Source organism: Balaenoptera physalus (assembly GCF_965194825.1).
Source record: "Balaenoptera physalus genome assembly, chromosome: 7".
NCBI lineage: Eukaryota > Metazoa > Chordata > Mammalia > Artiodactyla > Balaenopteridae > Balaenoptera > Balaenoptera physalus.
In genome coordinates, this window is record NC_138886.1 from 84879506 (window position 1) to 84902571 (window position 23066).

Sequence of the window (23066 nt, forward strand, 5' to 3'; positions counted from 1 at the left end):
CAGAGCCCAGAATTCTTTTTTCTCCACACTAGGTGGCAGTGGAGTCAAAGAAAAACATTCAAAGCAGCTTTGGTGAGTTTTCCCACAAAGCTGGACGAGGATGGAGACAGAGCAAAAATCTGTATAAAGAGAAAATTAAATTACAACAGAGGTGTAATATGACACTAACACGTCACATTCTCGTTTTGGAAAAATGTGTTTGGGGCTGTGTCTCTTTACAGAGTAAGTAAAGCATTAGAGATCTAACTCCTAATAATACATGATGTAACTTTTTGTTGGCAAGGTGAACATTTTAATTTGAGTTTGTCCTTAAAAATAGCTACTAGGTTTGTTAATATATATGTACATTTCTGAGCCTTTTTTCTGCCACTCAAGATCAGTTAGGTCTCAGAGGACATTTACTGTGAAAACTGGAAACCCTGAGGAAATCAGCTTTTCAGTGGTCTTCAAATATTTTAGTAAGAAATTTAAGAGTAATATACTCAAGATTCTCAAAATAACAATAAAAATAATAAATATACAGAGGGGAGATAAAACAAATGTGTTAAACTGTTAGCAATTGGTGAACCTAGGTGGAAGGTGTATGGTGTTCATGGTATTGCTTTTGTAACTTTTCCAGAGCTTTAAAAGTTTTCAAAGTAAAAAATAGAAAATGGAAGAAAAGCTAAAAAATTCTTATTTTTGTGGGTGAAGAACTGGAAACACATTGAATGTTCAATGATTAGGAAGTAGTTAAGACATCTTAAAACATTTGTTCAGTGGAATATATATGTCCATTATATGATGATGACATGTGAAAATGCTTATGAATAAATGGTGAATGAAAATGGCGGGCTATAAAACTTTATACGGAGTAGGATCTCATTATAGGAAAAAACACACCTTCCAAGAACTAAAAATAAAATCTACTTTACCAGATGTTAATCTCTATCTAGGTACTTGTATTGTGGATGATATTTACTTTCATTGTGTTTTTATGTATTTGTATTTTCCCCAACTTTTTATTATGAAGTTCTTCAAACATTCAGAAAATTTGAAAGACTAATACAATGAACATCCACGTGCCCTGTACTTAGACTCAGTTGTTAGTTTTCTCATATTTACCCTGTCTATCTATATGTATCTATGTATCTGTCTATCTACATTTAGAGTTGGCAAACTAAGGCCAAGGCCAAATCTTGCTTATCACCTGTCTTTGTACAACACTGATAAATTAAAGAAGGGTTTTTACATTTTTAAGCAGCAACATTATAACTAGTTATACAGTTATCTACAAAATATCCTGGATTTTGTCTTTTGGTCTATAAAGCCTAAAACTGTTACTGTCTGGCCCTTTACAGAAATATTTTGCCAACCCTGGATCTACATACACACACACACACACACGTATAGTTTTTGCTGAATCATTTGAAAAGCAAGTTGCAGACATTATAACATTTCTCCTTCAATTACTTCATTAATGCATCTCCTAAAAATAATACTCTTACTTAAACATAATACTGTTATCTCACCAAAAAAAATGAACAGTTATTTCATAATACCATAAAATACCCACCCATATGCAAATTTGTGTGACTGTGTTTGCAAACTTTACAAAATAAAAATGCATAACTTTATAACAATAAAAATATTTTAAAAAATCAGATGTTATAGTCAACGTGAATTTTTAGCATCAATTTTATTATACAAGGGATTTAGGAAAATTGCTCTATGCAGCTACTCCCCTGGGCATTTCAGGGTCAAAATTTAATGTGTTTGCAGGTAAAACACCTCATATTCTGTAACGCATTCAGTGTTGGTGGTCATATTATTGTTTCTGTAGTTGTAGGCAGGAAAAGGTATGATGCTGTGTAATTTTTTCTTTGCATTTAAAAATATCTCTAATATCTCTAATAATTTCTGAAGCTCTGTGATTGGTGTATGGGAGTTTGCTGTACTATTTCTTCTACCATTTTGTGTATGGTTAAAAATTTCCATAATAAAAATATATATGTTTATACAAATCACTACAGTAATAGTCTTGACTTGTGACCTGTATCTGCTAAGGCAAAGTTGCTTTTAAAATATGTCAGAATGCTAAAACTTAGATGTGAAAATTGTGTGTGTGTTTGTATGAACCTTTTATTTTAGAAGAGGAGACCTGGTAGTTATGGCAAGCAAAACAGAGAAAGATTGGCTTAAAATTTTGAATGGATTTTGAGAAAAGGCTACTTCATCCTTTGGGAGCCTTGTTTTTGTAAACATTTCATTTTTTGTGGGATGTGAATCATGTGTTGGAATCACCTGATTTAGCTGTGGTATAACTAAGTCTGGAGGGTTTGGGGGACACTGTTTTTAAACTTCCCCACCGCCAATCATGATTATGGTTACATGAGATTCGTGTCTTGAAAAAAGAGATCTGTGTTCCAAAGCTCTGGAATTATTTAAACCATGTACTTTGTAAGCTCATCTTTGTTCTGTTTGAGCCATAATGTTATGTCTACTTTTACCACAATCATGTGGATAAGGAACTGTCAGGTCAGGTCCTCTCCCATCATGCAACAGTGTAGAATGTGCTTTACAAAGTCAATTGAAAGCTCTCTTCTCCTTGCTTTATGAAGAGGTCAAAGATAAATATTCTAGTGCATTTTTTTAAAATGGAGATAATCACATTGTGTTCTTTAGTAAGGAAAAAGTATTAATAAAATTTTGGAAAAGAGTTACAGTGGGCCCTTGAAAACCCTTGTGGTTAAAAAATGTGGTGCTATTATATTTTTGCAAATGTAAAACATACAGATTTTTAATGTGCTCAGTGAGATACAGAAAGTTATTAATTATGGAGTGTTAAATTCACGGCAGCCAGATGTGCTTGAATTTGCATAATAAATATTCATTCTTTTGGAAAGAAATTGTCACAGAACATTTTCTTCCCATTGAGTAGGAAATGTACATGTATTACCCCTTCCCCTTTGCATGTTCTCCTTATTATAGGATAATCTACTTTCTGGCACTTCTTTATCATATTAATATAAAATCTATTTATGTATATTTGGCTTCATGTGGGTTCATGAAGCAACTTTTCATCTGTTAATGTCATTTTTCCAACAGATGGCTTCTTTCCTTCATCTTTTCATCATATATTTGTCACCTACTACAGTTGATTCTTATTACTCACAGTATTATTATTTTCTACAGTCACCAGGAACACTGAATTACCGACACTAAAGCATTACTCTTAGGGAAAATACAGAATTAGGGTCCTAACAGTCTCTGGTCACAACATTTCTGTAAATTGGTCAATACATAAACTTGTTTTATATATGTTTTTGTTTAAGGAGACTTTATTTAATAAATAGTTGACTTATTAACATTGAACTCACAGCCAACAGCACTAAAACTCATGCCTGAAGGAAGCTTATCTGATACACATACCTTCTCAGTAAGGCACATCACAGCCTTCTTGCACTTAGGAATACTGGACAGCACTTCAGCACTACGCTTGGGGGTCATTTTAAACAGTGAAATCATCAATAAAAAGCACAAAGTTGTGAAAAATGTGGCACTAAATAGACCACGGAAAGGACATAGTTTGTATTAGGAGAGCTGAAATAAGAAGGCAGAGCCTTCTTGAACTGCTGTGAGGAAAGCATGTAATACTGTGCTTGGCAAGTAGTAGGTTCTCAGTTAGGTACTTAGGGTTGGTGCAGGGATGGGTAGCTTTATGGAGAAGGTGACTTTTGAGCTGAGCCTTGAAGCGTGAGAGAGGTGTCCACGGTGAACTGCTGGTGGGGTGTGTGTGTGTATATTGGGCTTCTAAGCCCTTTGTGGTTTTGTACTTTATATGCCCCCTTCTAGTCAAGCCTGGTGCTGGGAACATAATAGTTACTCAGTTAATAAACGTCTACAGGTTAGTTGGGTGGGTGAGTAAAAGGTGAAGGGTCCCTTTATGATCTCTTTGGTATCTGCTTCTTTGCTAAGCCACCTATCTTCATAACAGCACATATCTTTGGCACGTTATACACCAATCTTTGGAGATTTAGTCTGTAGTAATTGAACAAGAGATGGTACATACTTCAGCTAAGAGTTGTATACTTCCAAATTGATTTTGAGTAAGAATGTGGCTGGAAAATTGAAGACAGGAAGAAAGAAGATAAGCAAATGTGTGTGTATGTGTGTGTGTGTGTAGGTTGGTGTGTGTGTCTGTGGGTGGGTGTGGGAGAGAAAGAGAGAAAAGTGACATGCATCAATGTGGGTGAGTCTTAACAGTGTGATATTAAGTGAAATAGTAATTTTCAAAAAAATATATGCAAATATATCATCTAGAGAAACAGGGTAGCACCATAATCAAGGGATCAAAGCTAAAGTCACTAATGAGGGGCCTCTGGATGTGATTTACTGAGAACATAGCACATAGCATCACTTCTGTGGTATTCCTGCCAAAAAAGTGTATCCTGAATGCAATAGAAAGGAAACATCAGGAGAACCCAAATTGAGTGATGTTAACAAGATACCAGACAAATATTAAATGTCATGAAGAGTAAAGAATGGTGGAGGAAATGTTTGAGATTAAAGAAGACTAGAGACACACAACTGAATGCCATGTGCAAATCTGAAACAGATTTTTGTACTTGAAAAAATTGCTGTAAATGCTGTTATAGTAAGTCCCCTACATATGATCGAGTTCCGTTCTGAGAGTGTGTTTGCAAGTCCAATTTGCTCATAAGTCCAATAAAGTTAGCCTACGTACCCAACTTTTACAGATAATGCCAGACGCTTGAACTAAGTTACATGATTGGACATGAAAATGCACATTGACATCTTTGAAAGTTTGCAACTTGAAGGTTCATATGTGGGGGACTTACTGTATTGGGATAGTTAAAAATGGACTGTTGCTAAGATATAAGCACAGTATCAATGTTAAATTTCCTCATTTGTGGTTATGTAAGAGATTTTCCTTATTCTTAGGAAATACACACTGATGTGTTAGGGCAGCGATCCCCAACCTTTTTGGCACAAGAGACCGGTTTCGTGGAAGACAATTTTTCCATGGATCAGGAAGGGGTGTGTGGGGGAAGATGGTTTCAGGATGATTCAAGCACATTACATTTATTGTGCACTTTATTTCTATTATTATTACATTGTAATATATAATGAAATAATTATACAACTCACCATAATGCAGAATCAGTGGGAGCCCTGAGCTTCTTTTCACTTGCCACTCACTGATAGTGTTTTAATATGTCTGCAAGCAATTGATTTATTATGGTCTCTGTGAAGTCAAACCTCTCTGCTAATGATAATCTGTATTTGCAGCCACTCCCCAGTGCTAGCATTACTGCCTCAGCTCCACCTCAGATCATCAGGCATTAGATTCTCATAAGGAGCACGCAACCTAGATCCCTTGCATGCACAGTTCACAGTAGGGTTCGCACTCCTATGAGAATCTAATGCCGCTGCTGATCTGACAGGAGGTGGAGCTCAGGCGGTAATGCGAGTAATGGGGAGCGGCTGTAAATACAGATGAAGCTTTGTTCACTTGCCTGCCACTCACCTCCTGCTGTGCAACCCGGCTCCTAACAGGCCACAGACTGGTATTGGTCCATGGTCCAGGGGTTGGGGACCCCTGTGTTAGGGACTAAAGAAGCAAGACATATGCAACTTATTTTCAAATGAGTTGGAGAATAATAACTCTCTCTCTACAAACAAACAAATACATAAATAAAATATAAATAATATATATCAGTAAGGCTCTGTGGGGGTTTATGTACTATCCTTGAAACTTTTTTGTAACTTTGAACTTATTTCAAAATAAAAAGTAAAAAAGAAATCTATAAAGTAAGGCTAAAACAAAGAAAGAAGTAGATAACAGCACCATACCTTTCATAAACTTAAAAAACTAGAGTAAGACATTTTTTAGAACTACATGTAGAAACAATAAAACTGTATTAAAATAAAGGAAGGAATGATGGCCAGGATTCGGCATTGTGGATACCCTGGGTTGGGGAGCCAGGGCTTAGGATAGAAGGCTACCAAATGTTTTGCTGTAGGATATTGTGAGATCCCCCTTTTTGTTTCAATAGTTGTTAGATTCATTGGTGCTTGTTACATTATTAAAAACAAGAAATTAGAAAAAACATGAACCAAATAAAAGAGGGCCATGCATGGAACCTGCTGAGAGTGTTATGAAATATACAATATGAGTAATCTATTGTTTTCATCTGAGGTCAGTTTAGAAAAAAATAGAAAGACAGGAAGTGAGAGAAGGAGGGAGGAGGGCAGAGGGAAAGAGAGAGAAATGGAGAAATCAAGGAGCAGGAAAAGAAAGGGACATCAGGTCTTTTGAAGGAAAAGAAAAAAATAAAACAAGTCTGAAGAAAATAAACTGAAAAAATGAGTGAGGAAAGACTGAGCATATTTCCAAGAGAAGCGAAGAACAGATTGGAAGAAGTCGAAAGAATGAGAAATGGGAATGCTGAGGCAGAAGAAAAGCCTACATGGTATTTCTGAACCACAGAAGGGACACTCTGTCTCCACAGAGCAGTGTCAGCCAAAGGGCCAGATTCCAGGAAAGGGTGATGTGGTTAAACAACACACCAAGGTTTGGTCTAACGGAAAGCTGACACTCAGCCAGCTGGGCTTTTCCAAAAACTTGGAGAGTTGTGGTCACTTCTGGCTTCTTCAATACTCCAAGCTATTAATTAGGAGGAACTGCTGGATTAACCTGTGGCCATAATCACCTATGATGGGGGCTTATGCCCAGATGCTTGTTGTGGGTAATTGAAGGCACTCCTCTGGGAGCTGCCATCTAGTTTCAACCTCTGGTGCCCAATGTGGGAGTAGTGCATGCTGGGAGCATGCAAGGGAAACTGGGAATTGTGCAAAGTACAGATGCATTTATCAAGGAAAATTGTCACTCCTGATAATTGTCCTGCAGCCTCTGGGTGCTCAGTGATGATCAGCCAACGAATGACTGGCTTTGTCAGCATTGACATTACCAGAACACTCTGGAAATACTCAAGCTGTCTCAAAGGTTCAGTCTTTCCTCTGTTTTGCTCTATGACCTTTGGAAAGAAAACCAACCAAAGAAAATGACTCTGCTGGAGTGGGGGAGGGGTGATTCCCGCTTGCCAGGAAATACAGTCTGCCCTAGTGAGGGGGAAAACAATGACTTCTACGATCTGGCTCCTGCTTCCCTAGCCTTTTCTGTGACTGCCCTCACCTTGGATCTGTTCTTGTGTTGAGTTAATCACAGCCCCCTGAATAAATGATGATTTCCTTTTATCACTCCATCCATTTGGAATGTCCTATTTCCCTGTTTCTCTCAACCTGGGGAATGAATACTTTTTTTAAAGTTAAATAAATGCTCTGTTCGAGTGGTACTTCTTCCATAAAACTTTTCTTGATACCCTGTGCCTCTGACCATCCACATACACACAGAGTCTCTCACCCCTTGGGAATCACTCTTGTGTTCTTTGGATGTCTTTCCAAGCGAGAGCACTTCACTGCATTGATTTGTCTTCTCCTACTTCTGTCTTCTGAGGGCAGAGCATTAAAATCAGTGCCCAGTGAATGTCGAGCAACTCTATGAATGAATAATAAGGCCATATTAGTGCTTTACACCCCTTGCCTCATTTAAGCCTCACACAGCCCTGGAAGGTGGTTACTATCAATATTATCATTAATCCTGTCCTTACAGATGAGGAAAATAAGGCTCACAGAGGTTAAGTTATTCATCCAAGATCATACCATTATTAAGTCATAGAAGTTGGATTTAAACCTAGATAGTCTGACTTCAGAGTCCTCCCATGACAGCATGGCCTCCTGAACAATCATGAGTTACAGGTGGATTAAGATGCTGAGCATTTTTACCCACTGTAACTATTTCCAGGCTAAGTGTAATCATTATGCAAGGTCTAATAGTGGTGAATGTTCATGAAATTTAAGACATGGGCTTTGCCTCAAGGAGTTTGAATCACTTGAGAAACTCCAACTAATATTTGGAGCATTTTGTGAACAATGCAAAATAATATGCATTCATACATGTATGTATTTTTGGCACTTCTATGTACAAGGCATCTTGCTATAAATTGTGAGGGCTAGAAAGAAAAATGAATATAATAACTATGCCATCCCAATTTTCTAGGATGGACTGGATTTTTTTAAATGACGGCTTTATTGAAATGTACCATACATCCATATACCATAAAATTAACTATTTTAACGTCTGCAATTCAGTTGTTTTAAGCAGATTTACGGAGTTCTGCAACCGTTACCAGTAGCTAATTTTAGAACATTTTCATCACCCCAAAAGGAAATCCTGCACCCATTAGTGGTCATTTTCTCTTCCCCCTGATAACTCATTGAGCCCCTGACAACCACTAATCTACTTTCTATCTCTACAGATTTGCCTATTTGCAAAATAGATTTCATTTCTATGAAATCTATTCTATTTGTGGAAATGGCCGAGCTGATGATCCTAAGAGTCATGGAAATGCAAGGGACCCAGGACAGCCAAAATATCTTTAAAAAGAACAATATATGATCTTTCATGTCTGGTTTCTTTCACTTAGCATAATGTTTTCATCCATGTTGTAGTCTATATCAATACTACATTTCTTTTAATGACTGAAAAATATTCCATTGTATGAATAGTGTACACATTTTGTTGATTCATTTATCTGTTGAGGACAACTGGATTGCTTCTACTTTTTGGTTACTATGAATAGTGCTGCTATGAACATCTGTGTACAAGTTTTAGTGTGGAAATATATTTTGATTTCTCTTAAGTTTATACCTAGGAGTGGAAATCCTGGGTCATATGGCAACCCTGTGTTTTATTTTTGAGGAACTGCCAAATTGTTTTTCAAAATGGCTACACCATGTTATATTCCCTCCAGCAATGTATGACAGTTCAAATTTCTCCACATCCTTGCCAACACTTCTTATTATCTATCTTTTTGATTATAGTGATCCTAGTGCATGTGAAGTGGTATCTCTTTGTGCTTTCAGTTTGCATTTCCCTGATGCCTAATGATGTTGACATTTTCTTATGTGCCTTTTGGCCATATGGCTTCTTTAGGAATCTGTTTATTCAAGTCCTTTGCCCATTTATAATTGGGTTGTTTGTTGTTTTACTGTTGAGTTGTAGGAGTTCATTTATTCCACATACTAAACCTTTATCTGATGTGTATATATATACTTTTTTCTCCCATTCTGCAGGTTGTCTTTTACTTTCTTAATAATGTCCTTTATGCACAAATGCTTTTAATTTTGATGAAGTCCAACTTATCTACTTTTTCTTTTGTTGCTCATGCTTTTGGTGTCATATCTGAGAATGCATTGTCAAATCTGAGGTCATGAAGAGTTCCCCTCTTGGAAGATTTTCTTCTAAGAGATTTATGGTTTTAGCTCTTTAGGACATTGATCTGCTTTTAGTTGATTTCTGTGTATTTTGTGTGGTAGGGGTCCAACTTTATTCTTTTGCCCATGGATATCTGGTGGTCCAGGATCATTGTTGAAGGGACTATTCTTTCCCTAATGAATGGCCTTGGCATTCTTGTTGAAAATCAAATGGCTATAGATATATGGATTTATTTCTGGTATATAAACCAGGCCGTAGATGTATGAGTCTATTTATCCCATTGATCTATATGTTTAGCTTTTTTTTTTTTTTTTTTTTGAAGATTGATTGATTGATTGCTATGTTGGGTCGTCTTCGTTTCTGTGCAAGGGCTTTCTCCAGTTGTGGCGAGCGGGGGCCACTCTTCATTGCGGTGTGCAGGCCTCTCACTATCGCGGCCTCTCTTGTTGCGGAGCACAGGCTCCAGACGCGCAGGCTCAGTAATTGTGGCACACGGGCTCAGTTGCTCCGCGGCATGTGGGATCTTCCCAGACCAGGGCTCGAACCCATGACCCCTGCAATGGCAGGCAGATTCTCTACCACTGCGCCACCAGGGAAGCCCCCTTAATTTCATATTTAAATCCATAAAATATATTCCATTTTGAAATATTTTAATAGTAAATCATTTCTACTTACAAATAAATTTTAATTGTCATAAGAAAAATAATGATGTTTAAGAAATTAAGTTGTTAATCTTACAGAATTTTCCACATTTTGAATTTGCTGATTGCATCTCCATAGTGTTGCTTAACATGTTCCTTTGTCCCCTATATTTCTTCTAAACTATTTAGATCTAGAACAGAGGTCAGCAAACTTTCACTTTAAAGGACCAGATAGTAAAGATTTTATTTTAGGCTTAGTGCGCCATACGGTCTCTGTTGCAAAAAAGACCCTGGCCATTGTAGTACAAAAGCAGTCATAAGTACTTAAATGACAACTCTATGGATGGGATAGACCTCAAGGGCATTATGCTAAGTGAAGTAAGTCAGAGAAGAAAGATAAATACTATATGATCTCTCTTATATGTGGAGTCCTTTAAAAATGTGTGTGTGTGTGTGTGTGTGTGTGTGTGTGTGTATATATATATATATATATATATATATATATATATGATATGTATATATAAATAAGCTCATAGTTAGAGAGCACAGATTTGTGGTTGCCAAAGCCAAGGGGTGGGGGTGGGAGAAATGGTGCACTTTTTGTGTTTGTCTTTTTGTTTTTGGTTTAAATAGATTGAATTTTTTAAAAGGGAGGGGGTTAGGGAGAAATATGTACAGGAGTATTGGGAACCATGGGTAATTAAGATGTTCCCATCTTCTCCAGTCTTCAGAGATTATTAATACCCAAATGACAATAGTCTAAGTCTCTATTCTACTGCCATCAAAGAGTTCAGTATTTTATTAGGGTTTCCTTCTCATGTAATTTTAGGGAACCATTAAGGAAACTGTTGTCCAAATCCTCCCATTCTAGCCAAGCAAATCTGGTCTCTGGCTCTGGGACAGTGCTCCACTTCTGCTGCTCACTCCGTGCCATCTTGCTCCTTTTCCAGGCTGCTATCTTTCTTCTTCTTTCTAAGGGAAAATAAAAACATTTAGTTATAAGACAACTTAATCTAGATTTAGGGGGAAAAATCTAATATTGCAGGTCAATAATTCTGCTAGTTATACTCAATCTATATGCCCAAACAGAATAGGTAATGTCTCAGCCTAAAGCATTTTCATATACATGATGGGGAGGGGTAATGGTAGGTGTATTAGCATCACTAAAAGAGTCATCAAAGTGTTGCCTCCAAAATTAAAGGACAGTCTGCTCCCTAAAATACAGAAGTTCATTGCAATCCTCCAAATGATAGTTTTTCAACTTGGAAATATTTAAGATCTTGTCTCCACCAGCTATAGAGGAGGCAATGTAAACACTGTGGATCAAAGAGGATTTTTGTAACAACTGATGTGATTCCTGGGTTTTGTTTGCATATACAGAAACAGTAATGATCAACTTAGCCCAATATATACTGAAAGAACAATCTGAGAGATCTTTGGTAGGGAAACTGTGGAGTTACCTGATGACTGAAACTTCCTAACTTGAAGGAGCTATGAAAAAGAGAAGAGACTATAGATAATTTCATATATATGTGGAATATATAATATTGGGAGATAGAATCTAAAAGGAAAGACCAAAGCACAGATAGTGTGACTGTCTTAGCCTGGGTTCTTTCTGATATGAGGACCTTGTGAAGATAGTTATTTTGGGAAGTAATTCCAATGAGCAGGAGTTGGGTTGGGACCAGGAGATTGAACAGGAAAAGACAGAAAGACACGAATATGTCATTGAGCTGGTCACTGCTGTGAGTGACTGAGGCTCCATCTGCTGGAAAAGCCTCTGAGAAAGTGTAGAATGCACCTCAGATTCTTCTGCCTTAAGTAAAAAAGTACAGTAGTTTATCTATTGGCTCCTGGCTCCGTGATCAAGGTTGCCCTGTGGGGTATCACCTCCCTCAATTCCAGGTTTGCCTGTATGTCAGGAGATGAGCGAGTTCCTGTGGACTAAGAGGAGCCCCAGCTCCCTGAGAGACAGCAGGTACTGTCAAGTTCCGCCTGCATTCCGCTCTAAACCATGCCATTTTATTTACCATGGCACTTTCAACTAAGGTCTTTATCTGGACCAGCTTCTCAGTTCCAAGGGTCAATTGTTCATAAAGCTATGGACTGCCTGAAGAAAGTGTAAGTAATGTGGAGATTAAACTAAAATTAAAGCAAATGAGATGGCCTTTGCCAATGGTGGCTCCCCACTCCTTCCCATTTTCTCCAGCTGCTCCTTATTTACTATGTTTTTTGTATCAGACTCTGCATTAAGCACTTTACAAGGATTACCTGTCTTGTTTAATTATTACTCTTCCCATTGAGGGTTGGTTGGCAGAAGCAGATATTGTGGATCAGCCATCTCAGTGCATCCACATCTGTCCCCAAAGGAGTGAGAGGCTGAGGCTTTTGATAAATATGAAAACAACAATTACCGTTTTCACTAAGGCCTGGAAAAGGCCAGGCCAATGCCCATCCTGCAGTCCTATGCCTCTGCTTTATTTTTCTTCTGAGCATATTATTTATTGGCTTATCTTATTTGTTGCTTGTGGTTGGGTCTCCTGCCACTACAATGTAAACTCCTTTGGATTGGGACTTTGTTTTGTTAGAGCAAAAGTAAGTAGTCAATAAATATTTACTCTTTTTTTTTTTTTTAAAAGGTTTGTTTTTTTTTTAAATTTATTTATTTATTTATTTTTGGGTGTGTTGGGTCTTCGTTTCTGTGCGAGGGCTTTCTCTAGTTGTGGCAAGTGGGGGCCACTCTTCATCGCGGTGCGCGGGCCTCTCACTATCGCGGCCTCTCTTGCTGCGGAGCACAGGCTCCAGACGCGCAGGCTCAGTAGTTGTGGCTCACGGGCCTAGTTGCTCCGCGGCATGTGGGATCCTCCCAGACCAGGGCTCGAACCCGTGTCCCCTGCGTTAGCAGGCAGATTCTCAACCACTGCGCCACCAGGGAAGCCCTATATGTTTAGCTTTATGCCAATCTCATATTGTTGGTTTTCTTTTTAATTAATTAATTAATTAATTAATTAATTAATTTTTTGGGGTGTTGGGTCTTCATTGCCGTGCACAGGCTTTTCTCTAGTTGTGGCGAGCAGGGGCTACTCTTCTTTGCGGTGTGCGGGCTTCTCATTGCAGTGGCTTCTCTTGTTGCGGAGCATGGGATCTAGGCACATGGGCTTCAGTAGTTGTGGCTCACGGGTTCTAGAGTGCAGGCTCAGTAGTTGTGGCACACAGGCTTAGTTGCTCCAGGGCATGTGGGATCTTCCCGGACCAGGGCTCGAACCCATGTTCCCTGCATTGGCAGGCGGATTCTCAGCCACTGAGCCACCATGGAAGCCCTCACATTGTTTTGATTACTGTATCTTTGTAGTAAGTTTTTTTTTTTTTTGGCCTTGCTGCATGGCTTGCAGGATCTTAGTTCCCCAACCATGGATCGAACCGTGCCCCCTGCAGTGGAAGCACAGAGTCCTAACTACTGGACCACCAGGGAATTCCCTGTAGTAAGTTTTGAAATTGGAAAACATGAGTTCTCTCATTTTTTCTTTTTCAATGTTATTTTGGCTGTTCTGGGTCCTTTGCATTTCCGTTTGAGTCTTAGGATCATCAGCTTATCAATTTCTGCAAAACAAGGTAGCTAGGATTACGAAAGTGATTATGTTGAACCTGTAGATCAGTTTGGGGAGTATTGCCATCTTATGATATTAAGTCTTCTGATTCATGAATGCAGGATGTATTTCAATTAATGTAGGTGTTCTTTAAGTTTTTTAAATGATGCTTTGTAGTTTTCAGGGTATATTCTTACACTTCTTTTACTAAATTCATTCTTGAGTATTTTTATTATCTTTTATGCTATTGTAAATTGAATTGTTCTTTAAATTTCATTTTTGTATTGTTCATTGATAGTGTATAGAAATACAATTGAGTTTTGTATATTAATCTTCTATTCTGCAACATTGCTGATTCAGTTATTAGTTCCAATATTTTTTTTGTTTGGATTCTTTAGGATTTTCTATATACAAGATCATGTCACCTGTGAATAGAGATAATTTCACTTTCTTTCCAATCTGGATGCTTTTATTTCTTTTCCTTGCTTAATTGCTCTTGTTAGAGCCTCTAGTACAATGATGACCAGAGGTGATGAGAGCAGACATTCTTGTCTTGTTCCTGATCTTGGTGGGAAAGTATTTAGTCTTTCTTCATTAAGTATGATGTTAGCTGCGGGATTTTAGTAGAGGACCTTCATCAGATTGATGACACTTTCTTGTATTAGTTTTCTGAGTGTTTTTATCATAAAAGATGTTCAATCTTGTCAATCTCTTTCAAGATGATCATGTAGTTTTTGCTCTTCATTCTATTAATGTGATGTACTACACTGGTTGATTTTCATATGTTGAACCAATCTTGCATTCCTAAGGTAAATCACTCTTAGTGGTGGTGTATAATTCTTTTTATAAATGGCTGGGTTTGGTTTATTAGTATCAGGTGAGGGGTTTTGTGCCTATATTCATGAAGTATATTGGTCTGTAGTTTTCTTCTCATGATGTCTTTGGTTTTGGTATCAGGGTAATACTCACCTTATAGAATAATTTAAAAGTGTTTCATATTTACTGTTTTTTGGGGGGGGAAAGAATTTGAGAAGCATTGTTAATTCCTCTTTAACTCTTTGGTAGAATTTACTAGTAAGGCTATTTGGGTCTTGTCTTTTCTTTATAGGAAATGTTTCAATTACTAATTTTATAGCAGAATCTGTATTCAGATTTTGTATTTCTTTTTGAGTCAGTATTGGTAGTTTCTGTCTTTCTAGGAACTTTTCCATTTCATCTAGGTTATCTAATTTGTTGGCATATAATTGTTCATAGTATTTTCTTATGATCCTTTTTATTTCTATAAGGCTGATAGTGATGTCCCCTCTTTCATTCCTGGTTTTAGTAATTTGAGTCTTCTCTCTTTTTTTTATTGAACAGTCTAGCTAAAGACATGTCAATTTTGTATTTCTTTTGTTATTTTTCTAGTTTCTATTTCATCTATTTCCACTCTAATCTTTATTGTTTCCTTTCTTATTTTTGCTTTGGTTTTAGTTTGCTCTTCTTTTTTCTAGTCTAAGGTGGAAGATTTGGTTATTGAGTTTAGATCTTCCTTTTAAATGTAGACATTTAAAGCTTTAAATTTTCCTCTAAGCACTGCTTTGTCTGCATTCCATAAATTTGGCATGTTGTGTCTTAATTTTCATTCATCTCAAACTTTCTTCTAATTTTCTTTGTGATTTCTTCTTTGATACACTGGTTATTAAAAGTGTGTTGTTTAATTTTCTCATGTTTGTGAAAATCCCAAATTTACTTCTATTATTGATTTCTAATTTCATTCCATTATGGTCAAGGAACATACTTTGTATGATTTCAATAATTTTAAACTTATTAAGGCTTCCTTTTTTCCCCTAACAGACAGTCTATTCTGGAGAATGTTCCATGCATGCTTAAAAAGAATGTGTATTGTGCTGTAGCTGGGTGGAGTGTTCTATCAATATTTGTTAGGTCTAGTTGGTTTACAATATTTTTTAAGTCTTCTGTTTCCTTTTTGAACTTCTGCCTAATTGTTCTACCCATTATTGCAAATGGATTACTGAAAACTCCAAATATTATTGCGGAATTGTCTATTTCTCCTTCATTTATGTAAATTTTTGCTTCATGTATTTTGTGACTCTGTTATTAGATTCAAATATGTTATAATTGTTATGTCTTCTTGATGTTTTGACTCTTTTATCATCATAAAATCTTCTTCCTAAAGTCTGTTTTACCTGATATTAATATAGGACTCCAACTCTCTTTTGGTTACTGGTTGCATGCTATATCATTTTTCCATTTTTAAACTTTTCATCTATTTGTGTCTTTGAATCAAAACAATGTCTCTTATAGACACCATATAGTTGGATCATTAAAAAAATCTAATCTGCCAATATCTGCCTTTTGATTAGAATGTTTAGTCCATTTGCATTTAATATAATTACTGATAAGCTAGGATTTTGCCTGTCATTTGTTTTCTATATATCTTATATCCTTTTTATTCCTCTAATTTCTTTATTGCCTTTTTTCTTGTGTTAAATAGATATATTCTAGTATGACATTTAAATTCTCTTGCTGTTGTTTCTTTCACTATGTTTTATGAATTATTTTCTTAGAAATTGCCCTGAGAATTACAATTAACATCTTTTTAAAATTTTTATTTATTTTTTATTTTTTGGCTGCATTGGGTCTTAGTTGCAGCACGTGGGTTCTTTGTTGCGGCATGCAGGATCTTTCATTGCAGCATGTGGGCTATTCGTTGTGGCACGTGGGCTTCTCTCTAGTTGTGGCGTGTGGATTTTCTCTCTCTAGTTGTGGCATGTGGGCTCCAGAGCGCATGGGCTCTGTAGTTTGCGGCACGCAGTCTCTCTAGTTGAGGCGTGCAGGCTCAGTAGTTGTGGTGCACGGGCTTAGTTGCCTCATGGCATGTGGGATCGTAGTTCCCCAACCAGGGATTGAACCCACGTCCCCTGCATTGAAGTCGGATTCTTTACCACTGGACCACAGGGAAGCCCCTAAAATTAACATCTTAACATGAAAAAAATCTAATTTTTATGAATAACCGGCTTAATTTTTACAGTATATATAACTTTGCTGATGGACTGTATTTAATGTAATATTATTCTTTTCAAAACAGATGGGTTGTTAATATGATTTTATTTTTATATCCTTTTTAAGATTTCTTATATAATTCTATGTCAGATCATGTATTTCTTGCTTCAAAGAACTTTTAATTTAGTTGAGGAAAAACCACAGATATATGTGAAAAGTCAGATGGCAATGAAATCTTTAAATAATAATTCAAGGCAATAACAGACATGAATAACATCTAATTTGTTGGCATACAGCTGTACACCAACACATGTCTATATAGGAAATGTGTAGTGGCTTAATAACAGGACATTTCAGAAAAATCAGAGTTGCTGTGAGACTCATGGCCCAGGCTGGTCAAAGAAGACTTCACAGAGTTAGAATTTGACCAAGTATATGTGGAGGTGTACAAACTCATTGAAAGGTAAGGAGAACGAATGGGAACTCACTGAGCTGGCTTCTGTCTTTTCAATGAGAAACAGGGGATGAGGTCACTTGTTTACTCTTAAGTCTGCAGCACCTAGAACATTGCCTAACACATTATAGGTGCTCAGTAAATATTTACCAGATGACCAAATAAGTGAATTTGGTTGAAAACATCAGTTAGGGGTGTAACTGCAACCTTGGAAGAGAGACGATACATTCTGAAACATCAACTTTGGACTACTTGCTATGTAATCGATAAGGGGGAAATAGCCATTAAGCCATCCTCTAAGGGGAATTCAATTGCTGGCATCTTTAGACCATTGCCATTATGCCTATTAGTTTTCAATTACCAGGGACACTGCAAGATTTTCACTTTTACTTAAAAAAATCTGTACATCTAAACTCTTTTCTGGGAATTCAGAAAAAATTGAAGGTGGACACTGTATATGTTTGTACATTTCAGTGATGGAAGAATGGGGTGGCAAAAGTTTTGCAAGTATTGAGAAGAGAGATAATAGGAAATATGCGGGAACATTGCTTTGAAACATCTGAAATGGCTGTATTATTATTTTCCTTTCTTAAATTCGTTTTCTAGTCTTTGACTCTCCAGGGTCATCAACATCAGAAAATTTCAATAGTTCCAGCAAATATCAGCAAAAATAACTGAACAGAATTTATTTTTAAGGGTTTGAACATTTTTTTAAACATCTTTATTAGAGTATACATGTTTATATTAACTTGTTAATGTGATGTTTGGTAAAGGTTCTGTAAATCTTTGGTTGAGGTTGACTTTAAGCAACCTAAGTGTCCATCGACAGATGAATGGATAAAGAAGGTGTGGCACACATATACAATGGAATATTACTCAGCCATAAAAAGAAACGAAACTAAGTTATTTCTAGTGAGGAGGATGGACCTAGAGTCTGTCATACAGAGTGAAGTAAATCACAAAGAGAAAAACAAATACTGTATGCTAACACATATATATGGAATCTAAAAAAAAACACAAAAGGTTCTGAAGAACCTAGGGGCAGGACAGGAATAAAGACACAGACATAGGGAATGAACTTGAGGACACGGGGAGTGGGAAGGGTAAGCTGGTATGAAGTGAGAGAGTGGCATGGACTTATATATACTACCAAATGTAAAATAGATAGCTAGTGGGAAGCAGCCACATAGCACAGGGGGATCAGCTCTGTGCTTTGTGACCACCTAGAGGGGTGGGATAGGGAGGGTGGGAGGGAGACACAAGAGGGAGGAGATATGGGGATATATGCATATGTATAGCTGATTCACTTTGTTATAAAGCAGAAACTAACACACCATTGTAAAGCAATTATACTCCAATAAAAATGTTTAAAAAAAAAAAAGAAAGAAACTTGCATCATCCCTCTATTTCTTGGTCACTGGAGAAAGGAATCTTGCTAAAAGACTGAGAGTTCTGAGGTTAAATTCATCTTTAACTGCACTTGCAAAGCCAGTAGAGGGAGCAGTGTACCTATCCTTTGATTTCTGGGATTGAAAATAAGTGCATAGGCTGGTTATCTAGGCTCAAAAAGAGAGAGAAAGGAGTCTGAGACTATGATTTGGTCTTTGGCGATCATGATTTTATGTTAAAGAATTAGCAGAGTTATAGAATTGCTTTATTACCATTGTAGAATGTTGATGAGGGTGGTGTATGAAGATTGTTTTTTTCTGTTTTGCTTCCCTGGTGAAAAGTCATTTGAGCATTTTTGTACCAAGTCCACAAAAAACTGGCCTGAATAAACTCATCAACCAGATTAGATTCTGGGTATCCAGGATTGCTTGCGTAATGGGTTGGGCATTTTCGCTGATCCTTGAAATCTTTGATGTGGCTGCAGAGTGGGAGCTGGGATGCATTCTTCCTCCCTGTCTCATCAGCTCCCATTCCGCAGGTCTCCAATGTCTGCGCTACATTATCTCCACAGCTGACTTAGCAGAGATAGGGCGCCTCCTGTTCTCTTCTGTCTTGCCTGACTCACTCCCACAGTGTTACTCTCCCCTAGCAACAGGGCGGTGGGCTGAGCAAATGAGGCAGCAACCCCTCCTCGACAGCTCTCACCCCATTCTGCAACTGTCTGTTTATGCAACATTTTGCTCTTTCTTTTTCTATCAGACTCTCCCTGTGTTTCCAGGTACTTATTCAGAGAGGCTTATGTGGGGCTCTTTTCTTTGCCTTTGCTTATCTTTCAGCATGGAAATGAATGCTATAGTAATATTATCAGCCCATCTTTTTTAGCATTTCTTTGGGATACAATTCTTTTGACATTCACTTTTGGTCTTGTGATATCTCTTGTACTTCTTGAGCAGGTGTTTAAATCTCTCCTTTTAGTTTAGCCTTTTTTCTTGTTTATACCTTCTCTTTCCAGCTAGAAGGTGAATTAATATTGATACTTATGGCTGAAAAGAAGCTCTTTTCACCTAGATCCTGGTCTTCTACATGAGTCAAGGCCTTTCTCATTTGGCTAAAAGTGTTTTAGAGAAAAAAAAAAATATTGAAATTCAATACTAATCAGTAATTCTGCCCTCCACCCTTTAGAAAAAAGAAAAAGGGATTTGTACTTTATGGGATCAACTTATTTTCTCCTTTCCTCTTGACAGGTTTTGGTTACTGTCCAATTCCAATAATATGTTAACATTTTCAGTGTCAATCCAGGTTAAAAAGTAAGTAAACTCTGTTTTGTTCTTGTTCTCTTTGGCCCTTTCTTGTTGTCACCTTTAGCCACTGCCCCCTCCCTCACTTTTTCCCTAACAAGTCACAATCTGCCCTATGCTTGTTTCAGGTCAGTATGCTTGGAAGGAGAATTCCAGTCTATTGCTTGGTTACTCACTAATCACTCTCATGTGACATGCTTTGTGAGACAGACTAACTGTTGGCCATTGTCAAAGTATAGCTATGGTGACAAAATCATTACAAATGTCTTTGGCCACTGTATTCAGAAAAGATCTTAAATATAAGAATTTGGGAAAGGCAGCTTTATCTTTTAAAGATGAAACATCTCATCTGTTTTACCCAATTTTGCAATTGGTTCAGAGGTCAAGAAGGGATCTGGATCTCTCTAATCCTCAACACCAGGATTGAGATGGAAAAATCGAGTTGTAGTTGTTGTTGTTTTGACCTCACTGTGTGGCTTGCAGGATCTTAGTTCCCTGACCAGGGATTGAACCTAGGCCCTGGCAGTGAAAGCTGAGTCCTAACAAATGGACTGCCAGGGAATTGCTGGACAAGTTGAGTTTTGAGGGTTGGGGGAAGTGGAATAAGTTTGGAGAAAGGCAGAAAGCCAGAGGGTAAGGCTATTATAATAGAGGTGGAAGAACTGGGACAGAGAACTCAGAATGAGGGACCAGATTTTGTGAGGATTCCAGGTATGTCTTATGTCAAAGGGAAATGAAGGTAGAGGGTTATAGAGACTGAGGATAAAAAGCAAAGTTACCAATGTCTGAAGAGTCATTACTGTTGACTTGGGAGTTTCAAAGTTTGGTGAAGGAAGTTCAATTCATCATTCTACTCTGAGAAATAGAAATCTTACTGCCTTAGTGACTATTTTGTCTGATGTTAATATAGCTACTTTAGCTTTTGATTGTTGTATGTGTACTTACTATATGTATTTCCCATGTTTATCAACCATTATATGTCCTTTGATTTTAGGCGTATCGCTTACAAACTGCATAACCTGCCTTCTGAATTTTTTTTAAAAACTCAGGTTGTTTTCATTTAGTCCATTTAGCTTTATTATGGACTTTACTTTTGTCTCACTTTTTTCTAGTCCTCCCTCCTTTCCTTTTTTTTAAAAAAATTCTTCTTTCTTGACATCCTTTGAATTTATTTATTTTATTTTAATTTTTTAATTTTAGTTTTTTTAATTGAAATATAGTTGATTTACAATGTTGTGTTAGTTTCAGGTATACAGCAAAGTGTTTCAGTTATACATATATATATAGATTCTTTTTCAGATTCTTTTCCTTTATAGGTTATTACAAAATATTGAGTATAGTTCTCTGTGCTATACAGTAGGTCCTTGTTGGGTATCTATTTTACATATAGTAGTGTGTATACATTAATCCCAAACTCCTAATTTATCCCTCCCCCTGTCCCTTTCCCCTTTAGTAACCATAAGTTTGTTTTCTATGTCTGTGGGTCTATTTCTGTTTTGTGTATAAGTTTATTTGTATCATTTTTTTTAGATTCCACATATAAGCGTTATCATATGATATTTGTCTTTGTCTGGCTTGCTTCACTTAGTATGATAATCTCTAGGTCCAAAAAACAAACAACCCAATCAAAAAATGGGCAGAAGATCTAAATAGACATTTCTCCAAAGAAGACATACAGATGGCCAAAAGGCACATGAAAATATGCTAGACATCACTAATTACTAGAAAAATGCAAATCAAAACTACAATGAGGTATCATCTCACACTGTTCAAAATGGCCATCATCAAAAGGTCTACAAATAATAAATGCTGGAGAGGGTGTGGAGAAAAAGGAACTCTCCTGCACTGTTGGTGGGAAAGTAAATTGATACAGCCACTATGGAGAACAGTATGGAGGTTCCTTAAAAGACTAAAAATAGAGCTACCATATGATCCAGCAATCCCACTCCTAGGCATATATCTGGAGAAAACCATAATTTGAAAGATACATGCAGGGACTTCCCTGGTGGCACAGTGGTTAAGAATCTGTCTGCCAATTCAGGTGACATGGGTTTGAGCCCTGGTCTGGGAAGATCCCACATGCCACAGAGCAACTAAGCCCGTGAGCCACAACTACTGAGCCTGCACTCTAGAGCCCACGAGCCACAACTACTGAGCCTGTGTGCCACAACTACTGAAGCCCACGTGCGTAGAGCCCATGCTCTGCAACAAGAGAAGCCACTGCAATGAGAAGCCTGCATGCCACAATGAAGAGTAGTCCCTGCTCGCCGCAACTAGAGAAAGCCCATGCGTAGCAATGAAGACCCAATGCAGCCAAAAATAAATAAATAAATAAATTTATAAAAAAAAAAAAAGATACATGCACCCCAATGTTAATATCCAAGACATGGATGCATCTTAAATGTCCATAAACATATAAATGGATAAAGAACATCTGGTACATAAAAAGCTATAAAAAAGAAGGAAATAATTCCATTTGCAGCAACATGTATGTTTGTTTTTAAAATTTTTCTAATTCTGTTTTTTGGAATTTATGTCCTCTCTATCTTTAAGTTGCTATGAAAGCTAACTTAAGGTATATGCTTATCAAAGTTTAAGTTAATCAGTATTCTTATTGTTCTCTGATAGAATAGACCTCAGAAAGCTTAAACTCTATTCACTCTCCTTCCCCCTTATACACTATTGCAGTTGTATTTTATCTCTAGAATATTTTCTGCCACAAACCAGAGTATTATCATTGTTTTAGACAGAGACTTTTAAAGATTTACTTGTCTATTTACTACTATAGTATCTCTGCTCACCATTTTTTTTTACATCAAATCCTTTTGATCTTTGACAATACTCTTGCCTAAAGTACAGTCGTTACAATGTTTCAGTTTATCTGAAAATGTCCTTATTGCACCTCATACTTGAAAAGTATTTTTCCAATATTTTATTATGAAGATTTTCAAACATATAGCAAAGTTGAAAGAATGTTATAGTGAATACCCATATACTCACCACCTGGATTCTACCATTATTATTTGAAAAGAATATTTGCTGGAACTAGAGCTCCAGATTGCTTGTTATTTTCTTTCTTTCAATGTGTTATCTTCTGGCTTCTGGTGGATGTATATCAAGAAGTCAGCCATTGGTCTTTTTGCCATTTCTCTGTAATCTATCTTCTCTCTCTGGCTGTTTTTAAAAATTCTTTTCATCTCTGACATTCTTCAGTTTCACTGTGGTACATCTAGCGTAGGTTTGCTTGGGTTTCATTGAGTGCCATGATCCGAAGACTGGTATCTTTCAGCAATTCTGAAAAATCTCATCCATTATCTCTTTAAATATAATTTCTTCTTTATTCTCCTTAAT

At 37.0% G+C, this 23066-nt stretch overlaps 1 long non-coding RNA gene across 3 annotated transcripts in view; it reads left to right on the forward strand.

Annotated features, from left to right (window-relative positions):
• Positions 1–23066, forward strand: part of LOC309664514 — a 97792-nt gene that overhangs the window by 18638 nt on the left and 56088 nt on the right. The window contains exon 4 of one of the 3 annotated variants that reach the window (XR_014265867.1): positions 4–256. The exons of the other annotated variants lie outside the window; for them this stretch is intronic. This is a non-coding gene — a long non-coding RNA (uncharacterized lncRNA). Of the gene's footprint in view, positions 1–3; positions 257–23066 lie in introns of those variants that run through there. 3 annotated transcript variants of the gene reach the window in all.